Below are 24,499 nucleotides of genomic sequence, written 5' to 3'. Positions count from 1 at the left end.
AAAAGTCTATGAAATCTCATGTAAAGAATTCTGATTTCACATTAAAAGCTGCATCTATTTTTCCAGCTAAGCTATTTCTGAAGGATACAAGAAGAGACAGATGGTGTAAGAAAAGAGGAGCTTGTTTAAAAAAATAAGTGAAATCCAGTAATGCATGTGTGTGTTATTAGTGCTGAAAAAAACTTTTATCCCCAAAAGTCTAAATTCATTTACAAAAAAATGAAGACATCCAAGCAGATCCTTATGTATCCAACCCAGATCACTTTTTTCCACTCCAGAAATGATAATTAACAACATTTTTCTGGACATGTAAAGCTCTGGACCTCCTTCCTGCCCCACCCTCCCCCAATTTTCCCTCATTTCACCAAAGTCAAAACCACCTTATTGCTGTGCCCAGCATGAACAAAGGCAGGGAGCTACTTGTTACACACAAGGTCTATCCATCCAAGCTGTGCAACCAAACTCTTTCCTCTACCAGAATGCTTTTTCAGGTCAGGATTTTTTTTTTTTTTTTGTGCTTTTTTGACTGATGCTCAACTAGGCAGAAATGTCAGCCTGGATTTGGAAAATACCTCACCTGCTCAAGTTTATAATCCTTTGTATATCATGTACCAGTTTTGTAACTGAATTGGCTCCTGGGGGGGTGCAGGCCATATTGCTCCAGCGGGGCTGCGCGCACTCGCTGCAGGTGAGGACCTGACTCCTTCCAGCAGCTGCTGCCATTATGTACTCAAATAACATGGTAGCTTTTACGTTGCTTTGTTTGCACATTTTTGGTATTAAACTATAAATAAACCCACCCAGTTGTGTTTGTCTTTCTTTTTTTTAATGTTTCCTTTCCTCCAGTTTTCTCCTCGAAGTATTTGCCACCTCTTCTTTTTTTCCAATGCATGTATCCTTCTGTTTCATTTATGTGTACAGGGCAGTTCTGCTTTCTCTTGATCTTTTTTTCCCTTCTTTCCTCTCCTGCTGCTTTTTCTGCCCTTTCCTCCTCTCCCTCCCCATTTCTACTCACCACCCTGTGAGCATCACCAGGCCTATCACCACCACCAATGCACAGGATGCTCCCTGGAAATAGGCATAGAGGACTAGAGGAGTAGCAATGGGTCTTGGGGAAATGTGGCTTGCTGGCAAATATCCAACTGCCAGGTGAACCATGAACTTGCTGTAAAAAATACTTCCCACCTACAGGCTTCTGCTTCTCCTTGCAGGAGAATGCTCACTGCTGGTTGGCTTGTAACATGGGTGTATGGTGTTTGCTCTGTGGGGCAAAGCTCCCCAGAAAGCCCATGAGTGGTCCCATGGACAGGTACATGTGTACTAATTTCTTCCTGTCCTGGTTTCAGCTGGGATAGAGTTAATTTTCGTCTTGGTAGCCGGTATGGGGCTGTGTTTTGGGTTTAGGATGAGAACAATGTCGATGATGATACACTGATGCTTTGGTTCTTGCTAAGTAGTGCTAAGCTGTCTCTAAATAGGTGCTAAGTGGCGCTCACACTGGTCAAGGACTTTTCAGCTTCCCCTGCTCTGCCGGGTGCACAAGAAGCTGGGAGGGGGCACAGCCAGGGGGAGTGCTGACCCAGACTGGCCCAAGGGCTATTCCATACCATATGACGTCATGCTCAGTATATAAGCTGGGGGAAGAAGAAGGAAGGAGGGGGACATTGGGTATGATGGCGTTTGTCTTCCCAAGTAACTGTTACGCGTGATGGAGCCCTGCTTTCCTGGGGATGGCTGAACACCTGCCTGCCCATGGGAAGTAGTGAATGAATTCCTTGTTCTGTTTTGTTTGCGTGCACGGTTTTTGCTTTGCCTATTTAACTGTTCTAATTTACTTTTTACTTCAATTATTAAACTGTTCTTATCTCAACCCACGAGTTTTCTCCCTTTTACCCTTCTGATTCTTCCCCCATCCCACTGGTGGGGAGTGAGCGAGCGGCTGCGTGGTGCTTAGTTGCTGGCTGGGGTTAAACCACGACAGTCCTTTTTTGCGCCCAACGTGGGGCTCAAAGGGTTCGAGATAACAACAGATTTAATTGGAATGCACTAGATCGAGTTTATAGCTGTTAATTGCTGTTTAGCTGTTAATCGGCAGGCTTCTGTGCTTGCCATGGGGCTTGCTTGCCTTACTGTATGTTAGAATCTAGTGCTCGTTAGTGGCTGCTTTTTGCTTTTGCTGCTTGCTGTACTGCTTATCATCTTACTGTGCTGTGCCTGGGAATGTTTTGATAACAGCAATGGCTATGGGCCTGGGCTGGCAGATGGCCAGGGCACCGCTGCTGTTTTTCTGTGCTGCTGTACTGGACAGGCTGGAACTCCAGCGTGAACTCGAGTCGAAGGGACTGTGATCTGTGGATGAGTCCATGCGGGAGCACGACACCCCAAAGTGTCTGTGGATGTGGATAATCCCATGTCAGAGCAGCCCATGGAAGTTAAGAGTGGAGCAGAGATCCACCTGCAGCCCATGGAGGACCCCATGCTGGAGCAGGTGGATGCCCGAAGGAGGCTGTGACCCCATGGGAAGCCTGTGCTGGAGCAGGCTCCTGGAAGGACCTGTGGACCCGTGGAGAGAAGAGCCCACGCTGGAGCAGGTTTGCTGGCAGGACTTGTGACCCTGTGGGGGACCCACGCTGGAGCAGTTCGTGAAGAACTGCAGCCCGTGGGAAGGACTCACGTTAGAGAAGTTCATGGAGGACTGTGCCGTCGGAGGGACCCCACGCCGGAGCAGGGGCAAGGGGAGGACTCCATTGCGGTGTTAAACCGTATAACCTGGCCCAAAGGGGCCAGGGGTGGAGACTGTAATGGAAATACCTTTGAATTGTTGTGACCCGGGATTTGAGTTGCATGTTATGGGAATTACTATAGCAGGAACCCCTTGTTGCTAGTCAGGCTAGGAGTAAGGGGAGGAGTTCATTGCATTGTTAAACCTGGCCCAAAGGGGCCAGGGGTGGAGATTGTGATGGAAATATCCTTAAATTGTTGTAACCCATGATCTGAGTTGCATGTTATAGGAATTACTATAGCAGGAACCACCTGAACCAATGGAGGAGAAGCCTTACAAGAAGCAGTGCAAGTGCAGCAGTGACCTGACCTGAGCTGGCTTTGGTGCCCAATAACTCCACGCAACACACCACCTCTCCTGTCCCGAGTGACCACTATCACAGATGGAGCCCAAAGTCATGGACTAAACGAGCTCAATGGACACTTTTGGGACAACAGGGGTGGTGGTTAAAGAGGATGTATTGGATAATGTGGGACCTGAGCATGATGTAAATGGTATGGAATAAGGGGTGGATACTGTCCTGGTTTCAGCTGGGATAGAGTTAATTTTCATCTTGGTAGCCGGTATGGGGCTGTGTTTTGGGTTTAGGATGAGACCAATGTCGATGATGATACACTGATGTTTTGGTTCTTGCTAAGTAGTGCTAAGCTGTCTCTAAATAGGTGCTAAGTGGCGCTCACACTGGTCAAGGACTTTTCAGCTTCCCCTGCTCTGCCGGGTGCACAAGAAGCTGGGAGGGGGCACAGCCAGGGGGAGTGCTGACCCAGATTGGCCCAAGGGCTATTCCATACCATATGACGTCATGCTCAGTATATAAGCTGGGGGAAGAAGAAGGAAGGGGGGACGTTGGGTATGATGGCGTTTGTCTTCCCAAGTAACTGTTACGCGTGATGGAGCCCTGCTTTCCTGGGGATGGCTGAACACCCGCCTGCCGATGGGAAGCAGTGAATGAATTCCTTGTTCTGTTTTGTTTGTGTGCACGGTTTTTGCTTTGCCTATTTAACTGCTCTATTTCATTTTACTTCAATTATTAAACTGTTCTTATCTCAACCCACGAGTTTTCTCCCTTTTACCCTTCTGATTCTCTCCCCCATCCCACTGGTGGGGAGTGAGCGAGCGGCTGCATGGTGCTTAGTTGCTGGCTGGGGTTAAACCATGACACTTCGTTAGTGTTAGGGTGCCATGGGGACAATTAGGTGCCAACCGTGCCTGGAGGTGCAGTGCAGAGATCCACGGAGAGGTTTTTGTTTTTTGTGGGAAAAAAAGCATCAGGGAAGCTGAGCAAAGGGGTGGGGAGGATGGTGAGCTGAGCCTCCAGCACAGCATTTCTGTTGCTTCCTTTTGCAATATGCCTGGCCGCAGTTAAATGAGAAGCGCAGGTAAAGCGTGCTTCAGATGCGGGCCATGCAAGGGTTAAGCTCGGGAGCTGGGCTTTCTTTTACTTATTGGGTTGTGTGTGTGTGCAGAGCTTGAATCATTGCCACAGGCTAGTTGGAGCCAGCTCATGGACAATATCCAGCTCAGGGCGAGACTGTAGTTTATGTCTTCCTTTCGCAGTCCACTTTCATTGATTGTTCCTGAATTAAAGAGTTTTCCAAGTGAAAACCAGCTTATGGGCCCCCAGCTGCCTGCAAAACTTGGCAGCTGGGCTGGGGGAGGAAGGTAGGGGAAGAAGCAGTTACTTTTGATGTTTTCCTTTCAGTGCTTCTCAAGTGGCTAAACTTCAACAAATTGTCTCTTCCTCGGATCACTGGCCGCTGTTCCCAGTAGATATATGGAAGTGGGCAGGGTCTTTTTGGGCTAGATAGTGCCAACGCTTCCCATGACACAGGATTTATGGAATAGCACAGAGCATTCAGAGGAAACAAAGATGTTTTCTTGCAGAAAGCACACAGATGGGACTGGGGTGCCTATTGCCTGATATAAAAGATATAGGAATGGCTAATTGTGCTTTCTGATTCTGCTTTCAGGAACCTGGATAGGTTGAAAGTCTAATGAAGGTGGTACTTTTGAGACCTGTAGGTTTCCATTTGTGTGTTTCAGTTATCTTTTCTAAGTCACAAATTACTTGCATAGACTAGGAAAACATCAACTACAGGTAGGAGACCTTTCTGAAGGATCAGCAAAGGTCTTCTCTAGCTGATGGTAGCAAAACGGTTGCTTCCTCAAATCCAAAGGCTATGCTTTGAACCATACAGGCATTGTTAAAAAATAAACAGGGAGCCCTCACAGATTCAAAAGATAAATCTGCACTGTGGCAGTGCATAAAATTCTTATTTTATGAATGGTTGCTGTTTTCATAAATCTTTCCCCAGACCTGATCAGATCCCAGAAATTCCCCCCAGAAGTCAATGGGAATTTTTCCTTTAATATTCACAAGTCTTGAATCAAATGCTCCAGAAAAAAAAGAGTTGCTGGATGAACTGAAGAACTAAAAAAGTGCAGTTTCTTCTGGATTTGTGTCCTGTTTTCCTTCCACCCCATTGGGATGACCTCAGCTTTCTGAGCTGTTTCTGTTCCCCAGATGTTGCTGAGGGGATGGAATCCCTGTGTACGTCCCCCAATTCCTGTCCTTGTGGACACTCTCTGATCCTTCCTCTGAGTCTCAATTAGCAAGAAGCAGCACTTGTGGCTCTTAGAAATGCATATGCTGATTAGTGACCTGCAGTCTCATACATAAAGACCAGCTGGCAGCTAAAACTGAACAGAAAAGCTACTGATTTTCATGAAAAACACTGGAATTTAATATGTTTGAGACCTCTACCCTTCTGTCAAAGTTGATCAGTGGGTTTACAGGTTATTGAAAGAGACTGACAGATGGCTGGACAGGCACAAAGCATGATCACACAAGCCCTGTTTTCTCAGGCTAAAGACCATGATTAACTTTTGAAAAACAAAATTCAGTGTACCTGGATTAATCTTATCTCTAGTAGTGATTTATAAGCAACTTACAGAATAACATGCAGCATGACTTATGTACTGGTGATGCACATCTAGAAACTTTTCCAGCATTATGAACTTCTAAACTTCTGTTTTTGATAGCATCCTCCTCCACACAGCAGCAAATTCAAGTCAGCTAAAGAGATAAGCAGCTTATCTATTTTTAAGCTGCTTTTCTTTCCTCTTTCCTGCAGCAACTTCATCAGTTAGAAAGCTCATGGAAAAAGGGCATTCCTAGGAGAGATTTGCTAAGTGACTGTCCTGGTTTCAGCTGGGATAGAGTTAATTTTCTTCCTAGTAGCTGGTATAGTGCTGTGTTTTGGATTTAGGATGAGAATAATGTTGATAACACACTGGTGTTCTAGTTGTTGCTAAGTGGCGCTCACACCAGTCAAGGACTTTTCAGCTTCCCATGCTCTGCCAGGTGCCCAAGAAGCTGGGAGGGGGCACAGCCAGGACAGCTGACCCAGACTGGCCCAAGGGCTATTCCATACCATATGACATCATGCTCAGTATATAAGCTGGGGGAAGAAGAAGGAAGGGGAGGACGTTTGGAGTGATGGTGTTTGTCTTCCCGAGTAACCGTTATGTGTGACGGAGCCCTGCTTTCCTGGGGATGGCTGAACACCTGCCTGCCAATGGGAAGTAGTGAATGTATTCTTTGCTTTGCTTGCGCGTGCGGCTTTTGCTTTGCCTATTAGACTGTCTTTATCTTGACCCACAAGTTTTCTCACTTTTACTCTTCCGATTCTCTCCCCCATCCCACCGGGGGGGTGTGGGTGAGTGGCTGTGTGGTGCTTGGTTGCTGGTTGGGGTTAAACCACGACAGTGACAGAAGGAAAGAGCAAAATGCAAACACAGCTGATCCTCAGTGAATTGAAACTTCCCCCAAATATTGTCACAAATAGATACATGAACTTCTAGCTTTGCTTCTTGGTGTTCTTCTTTCTTATGCATCATATGCTAATTATCTTACCAGTCAGCCTGCAACATTTGATTTGGCATTTTTCTTGCTTCTTGCTTGTAAATTTACATCAGAGAAGAAATAGGGTGAAAATATTAATGAAAATGTATCCACAGGTGTCTTTGCAAAGGAAGAGAGCAGAACTAGTGTACGAAACAGATCCCACTTTCAGGTTTCCTTTTAACGCATTTACATTTAGCTCTGAACCCCACTAATTTGCATAGGCAAGAAGATAAAAGCAGTAACAAACATCTCAGCTGGTTCTGAATTTCCCCTACAGACATAATTATATATCTGCTGTTCCTTTCTGTGTGTGTTTCTCTCAGGAAGCAGACAGTATGGTGTTCACTTGCTGGTCTTGGTTCCTTTTAGTGGCATCCCAAGTTGTGCCCGGCAAAAAGAGGATTCCCCAATGAGCTGAGAAACGGTAGGTGGGATTTCTCTGAGCAAAAGTGTCTAGAGCTGAGCTACTGCAGAGAAAGAGGGACTTCATTGGAAGTAAAGGCCTGAAATGAGATGAATTGTGACCTAAAAAGAGCTATTTAGCTCAGCTGATGTTTGCTCTGATGAAGCCCCCATCGTGACCACTGGGTGCTGGAGCAATGAGGAAGAACCGTGGAGGAGATATCAGCAATGTCACAAGTGGTCGAGAGGGAACAAAGGAGGAAGGATGAGCTTTTTTCCCCTCTTGATGTGTATGTATGTGCCTGTCTTATCCTGCAGCTAGAGTAAGTCTTAGTTGCTCAATAAATGGGAGGCATCACACAGCAGTAAATCAGGAAGATGGATGTGAACAGAGGAGGATGCGCAAGAAGATCAGCTCAAAGCGGATGTGTTGCTTGAGGAAAAAGTGCATTATTTTTTTCACAGTCAGTTAGGAGGTACCTTTTCACCAGGCAGTGACAACATGCAGGACAACAGCTAGGCTGATTTGCATGTCTAACTTCAGTAAATATAGCAACAAGGGTGGGTAGCTGTTAGATGTTCACTGCTCTCCAGGTGATGAAATGTGGGCTCACCAGTCTGTCCGCAGTGCCCTGCTTTTGCAAGCTCAGTGTGTGCATGTTCGTAGCAGGAAAGAGTCAATTATTTTTTGGCCTGTCACAGAGTTGTCCCTTAGCCCATGATATACAGACAAGTGTTCACTGTCCAGTGCTCTATTAGGCATGCTTTCTCCAATTTCCTGTTTGGATGGTTATTCTTTACTTTCTGACCAAAAGATTTACTTCAGTTTTTATCTGCTACAATTTGCTCCTTAGGACTACTCAAAACTTTTCATCAAAAAAATGTTTTTTTTAAAGAGGCAACAAAGAATCAAGCAAATGAAAACACCTTTGATTGAGAAACTGAAAATGTCAACTGCAAATTCAACTGCTTTTATTTTTTTTGCCATTCTTAGCTGAGTATTTCCACTGTTGAGCATTTTTTTTCTCATTTTCAGCTGTAAAACAATGAGGAATCCTTTGCTTTTGTTTTTTTCTACTAAGAAAAAATCTGACCAACTCTTGCAACCAACCTATGGCTTCAAAACAACCCAATTGCAATGTAATTTATATGAGTCCTATATCACCCAGATGCTCCTGACAATTCAACGAACTTTGTCCTGCATTTCACCAGAATACTTATGAACTATATTGGGTACAGCAGAGCTGTTAATGAAACCATATAACATGAACAGTATAATTACAATACGCTCATCCTTGAAGATGCAGGCAGATGTGGGGAAGTGCACTCCATTTGTCTTGGAACAGGCAGACCCAGATAATCAACACGTGGCTCCGAGGCTGGTGTCACCAGCAGAACTTTGGGTTCTTTGATCATGGGATGGTCTAGTCATCCCCAGGCCTAATGACATCCGATGGGATGCACCTTTCTCAGAAGGGGAAAAGGGTTTTTGCCCAGGAGCTAGCAGGGCTGCTTGATAGAGCTTTAAACTAGATAGGAAGGGGGAAAAGGACAATACCAGGCTAGTCAGCGATGAGCAATGGGATGGCACGCCAAAGTTCGAGGAGCTGCGTGCTAGTGAGATTCCTCAGGCTGCTCCACGAGGCAACGGGCACAATGCACCGCGCTTGAAGTGTTTTTGCATGAATGCATACAGCCTGAGGAACAAGCAAGAGGAGCTAGATGCCTTGGCCCAGTCCCAGAGATATGACGTCATAGGCATAAGCGAAACCTGGTGGGATGAGTCCTGTGACTGGTGTGCCATGATGGATGGTTACAGGCTCTTCAGGAGGGATAGGCAGGGCAGGCGAGGCGGCAGGGTGGCATTGTATGTAGTGGAAGGGATGGAATGCACGGAGCTAGCAATTGGCGATGGCACAGTTGAGAGCCTCTGGGTAAGGATTAAGGGACGGACAAATAAAGCGGATGTCATAGAATCATAGAATCATAGAATCATTAAGGTTGGAAAAGACCCTTAAGATCATCGAGTCCAACCGTAAACCTAGCACTGCCAAGTCCACCACTAAACCATGTCCTTAAGCACCACATCTACCTCTCTTTTAAATACCTCCAGGGATGGAGACTCAACCACTTCCCTGGGCAGCCTGTTCCAGTGCCTGACTACCCTTTCGGTGAAGAAGTTTTTCCTAATGTCTAACCTAAACCTCCCCTGGCACAGCCTGAGGCCATTTCTTCTCATTCTTTCACTTGTTACTAGGGAGAAGAGACCGACCCCCACCTCACTACAACCTCCTTTCAGGTAGCTGTAGAGAGCAATAAGGTCTCCCCTCAGCCTCCTCTTCTCCAGGCTAAACAACCCCAGCTCCCTCAGCCGTTCCTCAGAAGACACGTGCTCTAGAACCTTCACCAACTTCGTTGCCCTTCTTTGGACACGCTCCAGCACCTCAATGTCCTTCTTGCAGTGAGGGGCCCAAAACTGAACACAGTATTCAAGGTGCGGCCTCACCAGGGCCGAGTACAGGGGCACTATCACCTCCCTGGTCCTGCTGGCCACGCTATTCCTGATACAAGCCAGGATGCCATTGGCCCTCTTGGCCACCTGAGCACACTGCTGGCTCATGTTCAGGCAGCTGTCAACCAACACCCCCAGGTCCTTTTCTGCCAGGCAGCTCTCCAGCCACTCCTTCCCTAGCCTGTAGTGTTGCATGGGGTTGTTGTGACCCAAGGGCAGGACCCGGCACTTAGCCTTTCTGAATCTCATGCAGTTGGCCTCGGCCCAACGATCCAGCCTGTCCAGGTCCCTCTGCAGGGCCTTCCTGCCCTCCAGCAGATCAACACTTCCACCCAACTTGGTGTCATCTGCAAACTTCCTGAGGGTGCAGTCAATCCCCTCATCCAGATCAATGAAGATATTGAACAGAACCAGCCCCAACACTGAGCCCTGGGGAACACCACTTGTGACCAGCTGCCAACTGGATTTGACTCCATTCACCACCACTCTCTGGGCTCGGCCATCCAGCCAGTTTTTAACCCAGCAGAGAGTGCACTTATCCAAGCCATGAGCAGCCAGCTTCTCCAGGAGAATGCTGTGGGAGACAGCGTCAAAGGCCTTACTAAAGTCCAGGTAGACAACATCCACAGCCTTCCCCTCATCCACTAAGCAGGTCACCTTGTCATGGAAGGAGATCAGGCTAGTGAAGCAGGACCTGCCTTTCATAAACCCATGCTGGCTGGGCCTGATCCCCCTGATTGTCTTGCATGTGCCATGTAATGGCATTCAAGATGATCTGCTCCATGACCTTTCCCAGCACCGAGGTCAGGCTGAGAGGCCTGTAGTTCCCCAGATCCTCCTTCCGACCCTTCTTGTAGAGGGGTGTCACATTAGCTAACTTCCAGTCAGCTGGGACCTCCCCGGTTGACCAGGACTGCTGATAGATGATGGAGAGTGGCTTGGCAAGCTCCTCTGCCAGCTCCCTCAGTATCCTCGGGTGGATTCCATCTGGCCCCATGGACTTGTGCACATCCAGGTGGAGGAGCAGGTCAGTGACTGCCACCTCTTCAGCACCTGAGGCATCATTCTGCATCCTATCTCCATCTCCCAGCTCAGGGGCCTGAATACCCTGAGGATGACCAGTCTGACTATTAAAGACTGAGGCAAAGAAGGCATTAAGTACCTCAGCCTTCTCCTCATCCTTTGTGGCAAAGTTTCCTTCTGCATCCAACAAAGGAGGGAGATTCTCCCTGGCCCTCCTTTTGTCACTGATATATTTGTAAAAACATTTTTTGTTATCTTTAACTGCCGTGGCCAGTTTCAGTTCTAGCTGGGCTTTTGCCTTTCTAATTTTCTCCCCGCATAACCTCACAACATCCTTGTAGTCCCCCTGAGTTGCCTGCCCCTTCTTCCAAAGGTCGTAAACTCTCCTTTTTCCTGAGTCCCAGCCAAAGCTCTCTGTTCAGCCAGGCCGGTCTTCTCCCCCGCCTGCTCGTCTTTTGGCACATGGGGACGGCCTGCTCCTGCGCCTTTAAGACTTCCTTCTTGAATAACATCCAGCCTTCCTGGACTCCTTTGCCCTTCACGACTGCCTCCCAAAGGACTCTCTCAACCAGACTCCTAAACAAGCCAAAGTCTGCCCTTCTAAAGTCCAGGGTAGTGGTTTTACTGACCCCCTTCCTTACTTCTCTAGGAATTGAAAACTCTGTCATGTCATGGTCGCTGTGCCCAAGACAGCCTCCGACCACCACATCACCCACCAGGCCTTCTCTGTTCGTAAACAGCAGGTCCAGCGGGGCACCTCCCCTGGTTGGCTCGCTTACCAGCTGCGTCAGGAAGTTATCCTCCACACACTCCAGGAACATCTGAGACTGCTTTCTCTCTGCTGTGTTGTATTTCCAGCAGATATCTGGTAAGTTGAAGTCTCCCAGGAGAACAAGGGCTAGAGATTGTGAGACTTGTTAGCCTTCCCTCTGATCTTTACCCATAAGCACTCAACCTTATCATTACCTTCGTTAAGCTCTAGACAATCAAAACACTCTCTAACGTACAAGGCTACCCCACCACCTCTACTTCCTTGCCTGTCCCTTCTGAAGAGCTTGTAGCTGTCCATTGCAGCACTCCAGATGTGCAAGTCATCCCACCATGTTTCCGTTATGGCGACTAGATCATAGTTTTCCTGCTGCGCAATGGTTTCCAGCTCCTCCTGTTTATTGCCCATGCTGCGTGCATTGGTGTAAATGCACTTCACTTGGGCTATAGATCTCTTCTCCAACACAGGTATGCCACCCCTAGGCTCATCCCTAGCAAGCCTGGTTTTATCCCCTTCCCCCTTTGAATCTAGTTTAAAGCTCTCTCAATGAGGCCTGCGAACTCTGTTAGCAGATGCCAATGCTGTTGTGGGAGTCTACTATAGGCCACCCAGCCAGGATGATGACACGGATGAGTTATTCGAACTAAGGGATGCTACCAAGTCATCTGCCCTTGTCCTTATGGGGGACTTCAACTTGCCAGATGTCAACTGGGAATACCACACAGCTGGTACAAGCAGGTCCAGAAGATTCTTAAAGCATCTGGATGATACCTTCTCAGTACAAGCACTTGGTACATGTCATAGCGAGACCTCTCTCAATGATTTTTCAATGCTCTTGGGAATCTGGGAAGGTCCCAGTTGACTGGAAGCTGGCAAACATTGTCCCAGTCTTCAGGAAGGGCAACAGGGATGACCCCGGTAACTACAGGCCTGTCAGTCTCACCTCTGTGCCTGGCAAAATCATGGAGGAGATTATTCTGGGAGTTACTGAAAAACACCTGAAAGACAACGCAGTCATTGGTCCCAGCCAGCACGGATTCACGAGGGGAAAGTCCTGCTTGACAAAACTGATTTCCTTCCATGACAAGATTACCCACCTAGTTGACCAAGGGAAGCCAGACGGTGTAATCTTTTTGGACTTCAGTAAAGCCTTTAATACTGTCTCTCACAGTATCCTCCTGGGCAAAATGTCCAGCATACAGCTGGATAAACACATAATGCAATGGGTGAGCAATTGGCTGACGGGTCGGGCTCAAAGGGTTATAGTGAATGGGGTTACATCGGGCTGATGACCAGTCACTAGCGGGGTTCCGCAGGGATCCATCTTGGGGCCAGTGCTCTTCAATATCTTCATAAATGACTTGGATGCAGGACTGGATGGTTTGTTATCAAAGTTTGCCAATGACACAAAATTGGGAGGAGCCGTTGACACTCTCGAGGGCAGAGAGGCCCTGCAGAGAGATCTGGACAAATTAGAGAGCTGGGCAATCACCAACCGTATGAAGTTTAACAAGGGCAAGTGCCGGATTTTGCACCTGGGACATGGCAACCCTGGATGTACATACAGACCGGGGAACGAGAGGCTGGAGAGCAGCCCTGCGGAGAGGGATCTGGGGGTTCTGGTCGACGGCAAGTTGAACATGAGCCAACAGTGTACCCTGGCATCCAGGAGGGCCAACCGTGTCCTGGGGTGCATCAAGCACTGTATTGCTAGCCAGTCGAGGGAGGTGATTGTCCTGCTCTACTCTGTACTGGTGCGGCCTCCTCTTGAGTATTGTGTGCAGTTTTGGGCCCCACAGTACAAAAAGGATACAAAGCTACTAGAGAGTGTCCAGAGGAGAGCCACGAAGATGGTGAAGTGTTTAGAGGGGAAGCCGGAGCAGCCGAAGTCACTTCGAGGGGCAGGCGCTGATCTTTTCTCCCGTACGACCAATGATACGACCCAGGGGAACGGCCGGAAGATATACCAGGGGAGGTTTAGGTTGGACATTGGGAAAAGGTTGTTCACCCAGAGGGTGGTGGAGCACTGGAACAGGCTCCCCCAGGAGGTAGTCATGGCGCCAAGCCTGACAACATTCAAGAAGCATTTGGGCAGCGCCCTCAGACATATGGTGTGATTTTTGGGGTTGTCCTATGGAGGGACAGGAGTTGGACTCGATGATCCTTGTGGGTCCCTTCCAGCTCAGGACATTCTATGATTCTATGATTCTATGAAAACTGAAACAATATTCCCAAGAACTACCAATAGAGATATATCTTAACTACCCAAGGATGTTCAAGATAATGAAAAGTTGTTGTAATGAAGGAGGAAACATCATAGAAGAAGGCAGCAAAGGTGCCATTCTGTATTTCCTCCATAAAAAACCTCTCAGAGGAAGAGGTATAATTGCTAATTGTCTCCATGAGGTGGTACCCGAAGTACAGTAATGGCTTCAGTACAGAACCCAAATACCAGATAGCGCTCAAGGTCAGCGTTTTAATAACAAAACTCCCAGGCAAAACGTCACTGATCACTGCAGAGCACAGCAAACTGCAACACCCAACACCAATCTTTAACATGCACAGCAAAAACAAGAGCATGGTGCAGATCAAGTAGACTAATACCGAGAACAGATGAATCAATATTATGACTGGCAGCTGTTAACAAATACAAATTCCTTAAGACACTCTGATTAATCTGTTATTATCTCAAACCCTTCGTGCCCCATGTTGGGCACCAAAAAGGACTGTCGTGGTTTAACCCCAGCCAGCAACTATGCACCACACAGCCGCTCGCTCACTCCCCCACCCCACTGGTGGGATGGGGGAGAGAATTGGAAGGGTAAAAGGGAGAAAACTCATGGGTTGAGATAAGAACAGTTTAATAATTGAAGTAAAATAAAACAGAATAGTAGTAATAGTAGTAGTAGTAATAATAATAATGATAATAAAATCATAATAATACAATAATAATATACAAAGCAAGTGATACACTATACAATTGCTCACCACCTGCCAACTGATGCCCAGCCTGTCCCCCAAGCAGCGATCACTGCCCCCCGGCCAACTCTCCCTAGTTTATATACTGAGCATGACATCATATGGTATGGAATAGCCCTTTGGCCAGTCTGGGTCAGCTGTCCTGGCTGTGCCCCCTCCCAGCTTCTCATGCACCTGGCAGAGCATGGGAAGCTGAAAAGTCCTTGACTGGTGTAAGCACTACTCAGCAACAATTAAAACATCAGTGTGTTATCAACATTATTCTCATCCTAAATCCAAAACACAGCACTATACCAGCTACTAGGAAGAAAATTAACTCTGTCCCAGCTGAAACCAGGACAGGAGGGAAAAGCCAAGCTATAAGATGTGGCACTGACCCCTGGCCCAGGCTGGGCCCAGTTAATCCCCAGGCAATCAGACCAGAGCAGCAGATTGGAAGCTTTTTTAGCAATCCTTGGCAAAGACTACAGGGAGTGGGAAAGCTTGGGGTCTGGGGCATCACTTAACCAAGTTGCAATAAGCATGGCAGGGGAAGAAGCAGTATTAAGGAGTGATGCAGCTAACTTTGTTTCTGGGAAGACAACTCGAGAGAAAAGAGTGAAAACATGGCACCAGCTTGAATAATGCTGAGAAAAGCAAGGGACAATGTGAAGGGTGGTTCACAGCCTGAGGGCTAATCTTCTTAAAGAGACCTCGGACTGCATCTGGAAAGCCCCACATCCTGCCTTTCCCTTCCCTTCCCTTCCCTTCCCTTCCCTTCCCTTCCCTTCCCTTCCCTTCCCTTCCCTTCCCTTCCCTTCCCTTCCCTTCCCTTCCCTTCCCTTCCCTTCCCTTCCCTTCCCTTCCCTTCCCTTCCCTTCCCTTCCCTGTGGTCCAGCAGTGAATGCCTGGTGAGAGATGGCTCTCTCCAACAAGGTTGTCCAGACTGATGTGCCCCACTCAGGCTTTCCAAACACACTTTGTTTTTATTACATCCAGCAGTTCATTTGGAGTTGGATCTCGAGCCAACAATCCCTCCATGTGCCAACTGGCCAAACTCCCTCAGTCTTGTCTGAAGTGATGGTCACTGCCTGATCATCATCACAGCCACTCTTAGCATTTTCTCCTGTTGGAAATCCAGGCACCATTCATTTCTGTCTCATATCAAGACTTTCAATACAGGAAATACATTGACTGAACAATCCCAGGATCATAGTTTACCTTCTCATTTTTTGTTTTTTTTCTTATGTAGTGACAGATCAGAGGTCTCCATGCCTGAAGAACACAAGCTGCCCTTCCTTCATCCGTCCCCATGGATGCCACCAGCTTGCAGAAATTTTATTATTTTCCTCCAAAGTCAGATGTGCTTCATTTTGCAATATCTAGATGAGTACAGCTCATGCATCTGCAGCTGACCCAGACTCCTTATGGTGTCCTTACCATCAAGAGTGAGTGATAGCTAGACTTAGTGTATAGCCCTTTAGCTGTATCTTAGGTGTCTATTTTAGGCAGACATGGATAGTATGTTTAAAGTGCTTTTTTCACTACTAACAGTAAAGAGAGCTTATGATGAGTAAACCTTCCATGAAATTTACATTTAGTCAGATGACTGCCACAATAGGTGGACAACCTACATTTTGTACTACTGAACCTTGCCAAATTTCTATAACACAATTTTCCATTGCATTGACAGTGTCCTCTAACTTCATGTCACCAGCAGATTTCATCAGTGTACTCCTGCTTTGTGTACATATTCAATCAGTTCAGTGAGATGAGAAATTCCACCAGTAGCTTCCCTCCATGCGAACAATCAAACTCTCACTGAGACCCAATGCAGTTTCCCATGCAGCTAGTTTATCAGTCATTTGTTGGTTCCTGAATCTCCTCTTTAATGAATAGTTATGTGGCAACACGCAAAATGCTTGACTGCAGCTGAGGTTTTTATTTTTTAAGGACTTTATTCTAAGACAAGAGGATAACTACTCTCTGTTCCTCCAGATAGCTACAACGCAGCAGTATTCATTGTCTGCAGAGCTGTTTCATATAAATGGGCAATTGATTATGTGTGTTTAACAGATGCCTTGTGATATCAGTCCCATCCATGCATGTGTTTTATCTTTTATTTTTTTCTCCTGTTGCATGATTCTTGGCTCTGTTTCACTGTACTGTAAGCATACTCAGATCACGGCAAACAAAAATGGTATCAGCAGGAGTGACAGTTGCACCTTGAGATCATCAGGACTGACGCACATACCACTGAGGCCACCTGGTGTACAGAGCAGAGCTGCAGTCCACTCTGCCTGCTCCTTCAGCATAGCATGTCATAGATAATTAAACAAAAAATAACAAAAAAACCCTCACTGTGTTTATTAAGAGCCTAGTTTGACTCCTCAAAGGCAGAGCTGAGGCTAGCTGTCCTTTCTCTGCAGAGGAATGTGTGTGATATTGCACTGATAAGCCTTAAGAGCAAGAGAGTTTACTGGTGTGGGAGGGAGTAGACCTATAAAGCACACAGAGCACCACAGAAGAAAAGGCTCATTTTGCGAAATGGGTTGGCTCTGCAGCACTGCCAGCACCGGCTGGCCAAGAGACGGAGCAGGGCAAGAGTGAGTGGCGATGGGATCAGCCTTGATCTTCCTCTTGTGTCCCACACGTCCTCATTTGAGACATGGAGAAAGCATCCCTTCCACGTAGGATCCTTGCATGATGTCCACTTTCCAACACTGGTGGATAAATTTGTGTTATGTTCTTTTATTTTTCCTTTTTTCTACCCATCTTGAAAAGTATTTTGTCTGGCTGCTCCGATGTGAGAACAGCCTCAGTAAAGAGAGAACAAATTGTGCCATGAAATTGGGATTTGGAATGATCGCATGTAACTTGAGCTTGAAAGGGTTTCTTTGCCCTTGGTTTATACAAATCTTACAGACATTTGTAACTGAATATCAGGGGCCAGGACCATATGACTCTTCAGACAGATGTGGCTTACAGGCCTCTCAGTGCCTCTCATGCCTATGTGCATGTGAAACTCCACGCACAGGGTCATGTCCTGAGTGAAAGTAGCACATCAGTGTGTTACTATTGTGTGACTGACACACAAATGTTTCTGTGAACATCACAGCCATAGGACAGGCACAACCCTGCATGGGCCAGGTGATCGTTGGGTAAGAAGTTGAATTATGGCATCATTTTGAGAGCTGGAGCTCATAGGGATCCATCCTTGGGGCCAACAGCTAACTGTCCACATGTAGGAGGTTCAGCACTCAGATCCCCCACTCTGAGTGGGTGACAGAGTCCTCTATGAACCAGCCTGGGCTGTTCTCCAGGCTGCCTTGGTGGTTGCTCACCCAGGGACTGTGCCCTCCATCAGGAACCTGCTGAGCCTCAACTTTTCTCTGGCTTTAAGACTCCAGTGCTGCTCTGCAAATGCATGAAATGTCACAGGGCTGGTCGAGGGAGAGGAAATGGGCATCAAATACATGAGATTCTCCCTGACTGAACAAAAATTAGCATAATCAAGTTACAAATTATTTGAAATATAACCAGAGCCCTTAGAGAAGTAAGCCTGCATAGAAACTTCATGGAAAAACCATGCAGTCTCCATGAATGTGAAGTAGATTATTTGCTAAATCAGAGTGCTGCATTTGTCACCCATCTGCTGCAGTCTGGCTTGTACAAAAAAATCATGTCCATATATCTTCCATATGTTAGGAGGCAATTTGGATGTCTGAAAGTTAGTCACAGAGATAAGAAAGAGATGCAGTGTCATCTCCAACCAAGGCACGACTGCTCCCTACAATACATTCCACAGCAAAGATGGATTTTTTTTTTCCTTTTTTTTTTTTTTCTCTGTTTAGTGGCCTAAAAGACACCCAAGAGAAAATCCTGGGCAGGTCTACTAGAAAATATGTTCAGGATTTCCAGCTAGGCAAAAAAAGCATAATAACCAACTTCATTTGCCATCAACTTGAAGGAATTTGTTCACTCCAAAAATAAACATCTTCTTATGTCCTGAGAGTATTTAGGGATTTTTTTATTTAACCTTTTTTTCCTTTTCACTGTAGTCAATTTTTAAATTAAAAAAATGTTTTGAAACAAAAGTCAAAATATTTCTTAAAAAAATACTGACACAAATTGCTTTGGCATTTCATGAACTGAAACATTTCATGTGGAAAAGCATTTCAGTGTGAAATGCTTTCAAAAATGGTGCCTTTTTTGGATAAAAGAATTTGCTGAAATCGACCCAAATTCATAAACAGTTTGGGTCTTCCCCAGAACTCCCTCTCCTTACTTCCATATGTTAATTCAGGGATAGTAGAAAGTCCTCCATTTATACTGCAACTGCTGCACAGAAAATCTCATTGTTAAGAACTGTATTTCACCTGAATCTCTCTGGCTTGATTTTCTCATTCCCTTAGAATATCATTACCAATTTCCCATCAGAGACTCTCTGCTGATGCAGACACTTTCAAGCATCCCAAGTGCCTACTAGCACAATAGACACATAAATGGCTTTTTAGGGACCAAATCCTCAGCAAGTGGACAACATGTCAACAGCTTTTGCTCCCTTATGATCAGATGCTAGAAAAAAATTTAAACAAGCAAAGAGAGTATCTTGTGTAGTGTCCCATCTGTATAAATTCATTTATACCATTATACCAGGCTCAGGGTACAATTATACCCTGAGCCTCAGCTAGGGGTAGGTCTGATATGGAGGTAATGCTGAGTCTAGATGGGCTGTTACTGCAACATGCGTAGTGACAGCCAAGGTAGGTGTGTTTGTGGGTAGAGTTGATTTTTGTGTGTTTGTCATAGTGTGCAGCCATTTACTGCAGAAACGTAATAACTGACCCACCAAAGATAAATAAACCACAATATCCTAGTCATTATTAAAGAGACTTACACCATAGAAGCCATTATGCATCAGGAAGCAGAATTCAAAATTACAGAATTTAGATAGAAAAGAAACCAGTTAGACCATCCAGGCAATTTTCTTGCTCTTGTGAGAGTTATGGCCAGATTATTTGCTGATGTTCTGTTTTGCCTGGCTTAAAATCTTTCTTTTCAGGGATTTCAAATTATTGCATACCCCATAGGACTCTTTCTCAGAAAATTTTCCTGTAAGGTATGCCCAAATTCCACATTTCCTCTGTCTTAATTGAATCCTCTTGCTGCTAGCTTCACCCTGGGTATCACACCAAATAATTGCTGTTCTCCTTCTGTGTTAACAAACTCTTGAAGTTTGGCTTTTTGTAACTCCCCTTAATTCCCTCTTCCACTGTATGCATATAGATATGATTCTTTTAATTCTCCCTATAAACCCATGCCTCCAGCCTTCTGGTCAGAGGAGAGCAACTAAAATGAAGTGCTCCTGCTCCTCAACAACTTGCTGGCAATACAGAGCTATTAATCAAATGCAGTTTTCCAGCTGCAGTTGAATCATATATAAATGGAAACAGATTGTGCAGGTCAGAGCTGCAGTGATTTATTTTGGCATACTCACCTATCTTTACACTTCTAGAAATTAGATGTCTAATCTACATTAGGCATCTGGCCTTCTTTTAAATCACAGAATCATAGAATACCAGGTTGGAAGGGACCTCGAGGATCATCTGGTCCAACCTTTCTAGCACAAACTAGATGAGATGGCCCAGCACCATGTCCAGCTGAGTCTTAAACGTGTTCAGTGTAGCGGAGTCAACCACTTCCCTGGGAAGATTATTCCAATGGTTGACTGTTCTCATTGTGAAAAATTTCCCTCTCGTGTCCAATCGGAATCTCCCTGGGAGTAACTTGTACCCGTTACCCCTTGTCCTCACCATGTGACTCCTTGTAAAAAGGGAGTCTCCATCTTCTTTGTAGCTGCCCTTTAAGTACTGGTACATGGTGATGAGATCACCTCTAAGCCTCCTTTTCTCAAGGCTGAACAAGCCCAGCTCTCTCAGCCTATCCTCATATGGCAGGCTTCCCAGACCCTTGGTCATCTTGGTGGCCCTTCTCTGGACCCCCTCCAGCCTGTCCACATCTTTTTTGTATAACGGGGACCAGAGCTAGACACAGTATTCCAGGTGTGGCCTGACAAGCGCTGAGTAGAGAGGGGTAATGACTTCCTTATCTCTGCTGGTGATGCCCTTGTTGATGCAACCCAGCATCCTATTGGCCTTCTTGGCCGCAGCAGCACACTGTTCATTCATGTTGAGCTTCCTGTCCACCAGGACCCCCAGGTCCCTTTCCACGGAGCTGCTCTCCAGCCAGGTGGATCCCAGTCTGAGCTGCACTCCTGCATTATGTTTTCCCAGGTGCAAGGCCTTACACTTGTCTTCTTGTTAAACTTCATAAGGTTCCTGTTAGCCCACTCTTCCAGCCTATCCAGATCTTCCTGCAGGGTGGCTCTCCCTTCCAGAGTGTCTACTTCCCCACTCAGTTTGGTGTCACCTGCAAACTTCATCAGGCTACACTTGATCCCGTTATCCAGGTCACTTATGAAGATATTGAATAGCGTTGGGCCCTATATCAATCCCTGGGGGACCCCACTTGTGATGGGTTGCCAGTTTGAAAAAAAGCCATTTGCCATCACCCTTTGGGTGCGGCCCATCAGCCAATTCCTCACCCACCGCACAGACTACTTGTCCAGGCCATAACGCATCAGTTTCTCCAGGAGGAGGCCGTGGGGAACCATATCGAAAGCCTTGGAGAAGTCCAAGTAGGCAACGTCGACCGCTTGTCCCATGTCAACCGAGCAGGTCACTTTATCATAGAAGGCCACCAGATTTGTCAGGCACGATCTGCCCTTGGTGAAGCCATGTTGGCTTTTCCCAATCACGTGCTTCATTTGACTCGTGATGGCCCCCAGGAGGATCCGTTCCATGACTTTCCCGGGGACTGAAGTAAGACTGATGGGCCTATAATTACCCAGATCCTCCCTTGAGCCCTTCTTGTAGATAGGGGTAACATTCGCCTTCCTCCAGTCCTCTGGGACATCCCCCGATCTCCACGACTTCTCGAAGATTATAGAGAGTGGCCCCGCAGTGACATCAGCCAGCTCTCTCAACACCCTCGGGTGGATGGTGTCAGGGCCCATCGATTTGTAGGGGTCAGGCTCCCGTAATAATTCACATACTGACTCCTTCTTCACTGATGGTGGGTCTATGTTTGGATCCTCCTGGATTTTCATTCCCAATGCCTGGGATCCAACAGTGTTGGTAAAGACAGAGGTGAAGAAAGTGTTGAGAACCTCTGCCTTTTCAGCGTTGTTGGTGACTGATTCACCTCTACTGTTTAACAGCGGGCCTATGTTTTCCTTCTGTTTCCGCTTGCAACTTACATACCTGAAGAACCCTTTCTTGTTATTTTTGACATCTCTGGCCAGTTCCAATTCAAGCTGAGCTTTTGCCTTTCTAACTGCATCTCTGCACACTCTGGCAATGCCCTTGTAGTTCTCAATGGATAATCTTCCACTTCTCCATCTCTGGTACGCATCTCTCTTGGTTTTAAGCAGACCCAGGAGCTCGTGGTTGAGCCAAGGAGCCTCTTGCTCTGCTTCCTTCCCTTTCTTTTATAGGGGATAAACTGGTTTTGTGCTTCCAAGAGAGCATTCTTGAAGAACTCCCAGCACTCGCTGGCTCCTTTATCCTCCATGGAGGCTTCCCACGGAATCCCTCCCAACTGAGCTCTGAGCGAGCTGAAGTTTGCTCTTCTAAAATCTAGAACCCTTGTCTTGGTGATAACCTTCAGCATGCTCAGACGGATCCCGAACTCCACAATATTGCGATCACTGCAGCCAAGGTTGTTACTGACCATGATGTTTGTTACAAAGCAGGTTTTCTTGGTTTGTGAATAGCAGGTCCAGCAGTGCCTCCTTCCTGGTTGGCCCATCTAACATTTGTAAGAGGAAACAGTCCCCTACGCATTCCAGGAACTTGATGGATGACATGCGAGCTGCTGTATTGTTCTTCCAGCAAATGTCTGGGTAGTTGAAGTCACCCATGAGAACCAGGTTCTGTTGACCAGAAGCTTGCCTTAGTGTCCAAATATTGCTCCATCGGCTTTATCGTCGTGGTTTGGGGGTCGGTAGCAGATGCCCACTGTAAGGTCCTGCTTGGAGATGACTCCCTCTGATTTTAACCCAGAGGCATTCAATAGAGCACTCACAATCATCGTAGTTGACTTCGATACCTTCGAGGTTTTCTTTAATATAGAGCGCAACTCCTCCACTTCTTTTTCCCTGCCTGTCTTTGCGAAACAGCCTATAACTGTCCATTGCGATTCCCCAGTCGTGCGAGTTGTCCCACCATGTCTTAGCTACTCCTATGATATCATAACCTTCTGACTGGGCACGGAGCTCCAGTTCCTCCTGTTTGTTTCCCAGACTGTGTGCATTTGTATACATACACTCGAGGTGGTTGCTCCTCTGGTACACATCTTGGGAGACAGCTAAGGAACATTTGTCGCCGCTCTGGTTGGCCTGACTTACTCCCCAGTTGGAAGTGGTGGCATGAGCATTTCTGTTTTGGACCCCACCCCCTGAGTCCTTCAGTTTAAAGCCCGCTTCACCAAGTTAGCTAGCCTGTTGCTGAAGATTCCCTTGCCCCTTCTAGACAGGTGGATTCCGTCCCACCCTAGCATGTTATAGTCATCGAAGAATGCCTCATTGTCGTAAAAGCCAAAACCCTCACGATGGCACCAGCCACGTAGCCAGGAGTTGATATGCATTATGTGCCTATTTCTGGCTCCAAGGTTTTGCCAGGAGCAGCGTGTCTTGGCTCGGCGCTCGCTCCTGTGATCTACAGCCAGCACCATCGCTCGCCTGAGGATCCGGGCTGGAAAAGAGCATAGGAGTTGTCACACTGGATCAGTCCAATGGTCCATCGAGCCAGCCTTCCGTTTCTGAAAACAATTGTTAACAGACGCTTCAAAGGAACTGCAATGGGCTGTGATGCAGTTGTCTGCCCACAGGGGAGGTTTTCCAGTCCCAGGTAGTTGTGGGCTGGCTTGTGCCCTGTGATGTGGAAGCTTAACATCCTCTCTAAGAGAGAAGATGTCCCAGATCCTCACCCAGGCTGGCCTGGGCTGCACAATTGCTTTGAATCCATGGGGTTTGTGTCCAAATTGAGAGCACCCCCTTCAATCCAACTGCAAATGTTTCCACTGCACATGTAAACCTCAAACTTCTGCTGTCTGCTGGGTAGAGCAAATAATGCATTGCACACAATGACACATTGCTGTCACTCTTGGCTTCAGTTTATTTTTCTGATTTCTGATGGCCATGAGCTACACATTGGTTGTGAGCCCTGTTGTACACTGCTGTAGGTCTTTCCAACCTATTGGAAACAACAATAGCTTGAATTTCACAGGTTAATCATGTGCTAGGTACAACAAATCCGTTACATGCATTTGAAAATGTGCTGTCTTCACATTGCATCACCTTTCCCTGTTCCCCTGACTATAAGAAAACAGCTAATCCTAAGCTCCTACAAGAAATCACAATAAAAGCAAAAGACCCTAAACTTTCTCAAACCTCATAGAAGTCTCAGGCCCCAGTTTTAGCTCACTTTTGGGGATAAAAGTGAGGGAAAAAGAGTATTTTCTCCTCTCTAGTGTATCTAATCCACAATGGAGATGCCATCACAGAATTTGCTTGTATTATTTTTCAGTGTGGACATCATATTCATCTCCTGAAGTTCATGATGGCATCCTAGCAAAGAGAATGTCCCTGCTGTTTCTGGAAATCAATGACACTGCCATTAAAATACGTAACAGAAAATAACATCAAGAAACCTGCAGACTTGGCAGCACTGCCCCAAAAGCTAACAATGGCCACAGCTTTGAAATACTGCCGATTCCTCCATTTCCCATTTCCCCCTTCCCAGTGGTGTCATTTGGAAATACATTACAGCTGAAAGACTTTGGGATGTTTTAATTACATGTGATCAAAACTTGCTGTTGTTAGAATTAGTGCACTTATGTTTATGATTTATAGGTCTCTGTTTCAACACTAGTGATGTCATAAATAACATGAAATGGGCCCTTTAGTATTAGAAAATTCAGCACTCCTCTCTAAGCCTTCACACACACTCCAAAACCCTTATACGGTTTGTGGCGAGCGTGGTGTGAAATATAACACGATGGCGTGGGGTGGGGGATAGGAGC

The 24,499-nt window shown here is 46.4% G+C and overlaps 1 pseudogene across 1 annotated transcript in view; it reads left to right on the top strand.

Annotated features, from left to right (window-relative positions):
- The first annotated feature begins 2,464 nt into the window (after positions 1 to 2,464).
- LOC309601921 (HAUS augmin-like complex subunit 1) overlaps positions 2,465 to 24,499 on the top strand; it is a 303,238-nt pseudogene continuing 281,203 nt past the window's right edge. The window contains exon 1 of the transcript in view: positions 2,465 to 2,591. The product of the transcript in view is annotated as an HAUS augmin-like complex subunit 1 (transcript). The remainder of the gene's footprint in view (positions 2,592 to 24,499) is intronic.

The sequence above is a fragment of the Platalea leucorodia genome (assembly GCF_965183815.1).
Source record: "Platalea leucorodia genome assembly, chromosome: W".
In the NCBI taxonomy this organism is placed as follows: Eukaryota; Metazoa; Chordata; class Aves; order Pelecaniformes; family Threskiornithidae; genus Platalea; species Platalea leucorodia.
Note: the sequence above shows the minus strand (reverse complement) of the source record. Positions and strands in the feature narration are given on the sequence as shown.